The sequence below is a fragment of the Aegilops tauschii genome, chromosome 7 (genome assembly GCF_002575655.3).
Source record: "Aegilops tauschii subsp. strangulata cultivar AL8/78 chromosome 7, Aet v6.0, whole genome shotgun sequence".
NCBI classification, from domain to species: domain Eukaryota; kingdom Viridiplantae; phylum Streptophyta; class Magnoliopsida; order Poales; family Poaceae; genus Aegilops; species Aegilops tauschii.
Window position 1 is genome coordinate 41330340 of NC_053041.3, and position 4132 is coordinate 41334471.

The following is a 4132-nucleotide window of genomic DNA, read 5'->3' on the forward strand; positions in this document are numbered from 1 at the left end:
TAAAATGACATGAAATGCACCAAATAAAAATTTCAGTTTTGCCCAATAGGTGTATCGCCGCAATATTATTATGATGCGGAAAATTGAACCATGTGACCATCACATTCTCCTTGAGGTGGCCTCAACCCATTCGAAATGATCACATCATTAAGAAATGACATTAGGATGGCATCACCACAAACTTCACACTCAAATAAAGTTTCCAAATAAAATATTAATGTTTAGAAACTTAAATGAGTGACTGAAAAAAATGCTCAATATTTTAACATTAAGATTTCATCATTGAAATAATACTTGAAGAGTGATGACCATAAAATGTGCCTTTAAATGACATCAACATTCACGCTATATTAAATTTTCTAGAATAAAATTTCCCGTTGGTTCCATTTTATTTAGAAGATTTAAACATAATTATAGGCACTTTAAAACTCATCAGTGCAAAAACGTTATTTGAAACTTAATGAATGCACTAAAACTGCACAAAATGCCTAAAGAACATAATTTGACCTATAACCATCCATGGACTTTTATTAATAAATCTTAGTCATCATTAAAGGATTGCCATGAAATTACATAAACATTATTTGTGCATTAGTTTTCTAAGCAAAACTTCTCGTTGGTTCCATTGTACTAAGAAAACTAAAACACAATTTAGAACTTAATTTTTCTGGCAATTTTCTATCTATAACAATGCAACAGACTTTCTTAGAATAATCTTAATTACAGAATTGCACTGAATAAAAGAAAATATGCGCAGAACATAAATTTGTTGGCCCAATACAGCCCACGGCTACCCTTAATTCATTCGGCCCAGCTCAAAAGACAATAACATTAGGGGGAAAAACGTTTCCTGCCAGGATAAGACAAGCTGGGCCGCAACCCAGCTGCAGAAGCGGCGTTTTAAGCGCCCGAAGGCCCGTTCGGAGCTGCGCAACGGCCTCAGCCGTTGGATCAAGCCGACGGCCCCGATCCTCCCGGGCCAGAGCAAGAGGTCAAAACCCTAGCGGCATCTCCCCTCATCTCCCCCGATTTTCACGGAGCAGCGACACAGAGGCGACCAAAACTGCGATCCGAGGTACTCCGGCCATGGCGGTGTGGCAGCTCCGTTCGTCGGAGCAGCGTGTCTGGCTCAAGGCTGTGCGCTCCTCCGCCGAACGGCGCCAGCCATGTCGAGCTCATGGCGAGACCCGGAGTCCTTCAGCGCCTGGGATGCGGGAGGCATCTCGTCGGCGGCTGCCAACGCAAGCATTCCGCAGCGACGGTGGCGTCAACGTGCAAGGCACAGAGGCCGGCCGACGCGCGTGTCCATGAGCACAGCAGCTGCGGCCACAATCTTCCCGCGCGTCGTCCCGAGAGACGGCGGCGTCGGGATCCAGAAAAGGATAGCACCGCGTGGCTTCTTAGGTGAGCCCGGATTCTTCTTTTCGCCATTTTCAACATTTGGGCTCCGATTTGGGGAAAATATCACTTATAGGGTTTCAAAATTTCGAAGTTTTCTAGGGTTAGGGATTTTGCCTGAATTTGGGGAAAAAGGGGTTTCTTTAATCATGCAATTCCCCTGCTTATTGCTAAACAAGGGTTAACAGTGGTGGTTACACATCAACATAATGCGGAAGCGTGGTATAATCACTCTTAACAGAGAAGATTAAGCAACATCATTATTCAATCAGCAGTAACCAGCGAATCCAGCCTTAATCAAAAGCAATTAGCCCTAAACACAAATCATTTACTCAACAGAGGGCATTAATCTATAGACAATAACCATTAACCATAACCCGAGATCATTAGGACTTAATTATAATTATCACCTTAAACAGATTCTCATTGAACTTGATTAGGGATCTAATCTAGGCATTAGCTTGCTCATGATACCAATGTTATAAATAATACTTTAAGATTATTGTAATAGGATCATTTGCCTAGCATTAGATCACCCACATATGATTAACAGAGAGGTTCGTGAGATCTTACAGGCTTTCTCGTTGCAGGCACAACATAGCCCATGAACTCCAGTGGCGAGGATGAGCAACAGCAGTGGCACCGCGGTGATGTAGTCGTGGAGAGGCAGCAGCTCATCCAGGAGCTTCGCCGGTGGCAGCAGGAAGCCGCCGGCACAGCCTTGCGGCGGCCAGAGGTGGAAACGGCCTTCTGATCCCCTTAGCTCCCCCTTTTTAGGATCGGTAGTTGAGGTCATGGTAAAACTTATCTGTATGTGATGGATCACCCATACAGGAGAGGAAGTACCTCTCTTTTATACGTGGGGCTAGGGAACAGGGACCGAAACCAATAGGTTGTTTGCACCCCCGATCACAGTGCGTGCGTGAGAGAGGTATGGTGGGCCATACCCCAACTTTTCTCTCGGTTGTTAGCCGAGATCAATTCCAACATTGGGAACTTCTTGGACAACATCCAGACACGCTCACGCTATGAAAATCATGCTATCGGTTTTTCATCAAGCACATCACGACCACTGGTTCGGTTACTCTTTCCACTATGGCACCTCGACTAGCCTCAAGAGTTTTGTTTCCAGCTGAAGGAAGTTGTCACCGGCGATCTACCAAGTTACCACCATGTGCCAGCGGCGGCGTCCAGGGTTCAGGCACAAGCAGTCTGAGTACTTTCCTGCGAAGTGTATATAGGAAAGCTGGCTCCACTCCCCCAAGAATCTAGAATCCAAGTCACTGCAAGCTAGCTGAACCTCCTTCTCTCGCCGGCTTAGTTGCTAGCATGGAGCAAACCAGGTCGATATGGTGGTTTAGCACACACCAGCACGCTGTAACGTACAACAGTACAAGTAGATATGGTTGTTTAACTCTTAACGGGCATTTCCCACAGCCATGCTTCCCACAGGTGCCGAGTTGAATGACACTGGTATTCAAGTGCAATCTGACCTGCAATTGCTAGCACTAGAGGTTTCTTTACATTCAATAGTTCTCTGTCTTTGCATTTCTCAGAATGCATGCCAAAATTTGGCAGACACATTCAAACATTACCTTGTAGAGCATGCAAACCAACATGAACAACATGTCTTCTTTTGATAAAGGATGGATTTTATTAACTCAAAATGAAGCACCAAGTGGGTACAAAATAAAATGAGCACACACCCGGCATCTATTCACATAAAAAAACCCGGCAACTATTCAAATATTACCTTGATACCACAAGGACAACGAGGTTTTTGAATAGCAACGCCTTCCTGAAGGAAATGGCACTCAAGCGCTACCTTCACCGGATCCAACTGCCAGAGGCCAGAATTTAAGATTTCACCCAAAAGAACAAGTTCGAGCATATCCAACCAACGCCTTCAACATAGTAGCAACGCAAAAACGTCATCATTGCCTGACAGTACCAACTTGGCACAAACATAGGATTTTCACCTGGGAGCTTGAGACTCGTTACTCGAGAAGCACCACCAAATCAATGTCATGTTTTGTTACCATCACTTTTCCGCTATCCCAGCAGCTACATACGTCAGACTAGCAATCCCATTACCACCGCTGCGCAACCATACCCTCTGCGTCTCATAGAGATTGCATTTCATCGCCGAAGGCAAACTGGCCAGAGTGAGAGTCGCTGACAACACCCACCGAATAAGGAGAGAGGATACCGCCACGAAGAATCTTTGGTGGGCCTACCTGGCGCACTAAATTTGCCATGCCCTCGATTCGTGAGCTACACCACGCAGCCATGGGGCTGCCGCCATGTAGTGATTTGTCGTGCCCGAAGGCCGCCGTGGAGCAGCGCCGAACAACAACCAACAAATGCCACCGCAAGAAGTAGGTCGCCACACCCTGGATCCAATGCAGACAAGGAGCCGCCGCTTCGGAGGGATCTATGGCTCCCTCCATATTTGAGCTAGCCATGGCAGCAAAACTCGCGAGGAACAAAGAGTCGTGTCACGGACAACCCGCTTGTGACGAGCGCCACTAATATCGCTTGTTGTGGTCAGGACGCACATGAGAACACGCCCCCACGGCCGCGACTTAGATAACAGGCCCCGCCGCCGCCGCACTTGCTGGCGATGGCAGCAGCGAGGAGTGGCGGATGACGTGCGAAAGACCAGCGGCTATGGCTCAGGACCAAGGAAAAAGGAAGCTGAAATGGTGCATGGTAAACCTAAACTTGTGGTTTG

At 46.6% G+C, this 4132-nt stretch overlaps 1 long non-coding RNA gene across 1 annotated transcript; it reads left to right on the top strand.

Moving 5' to 3' along the window:
• The first annotated feature begins 991 nt into the window (after window positions 1-991).
• Window positions 992-2489, top strand: LOC120970286 (uncharacterized). The gene is made up of 2 exons (XR_005765000.2): window positions 992-1404; window positions 1989-2489. It is a non-coding gene; the product is annotated as an uncharacterized lncRNA (long non-coding RNA).
• Window positions 2490-4132: the final 1643 nt, after the last annotated feature.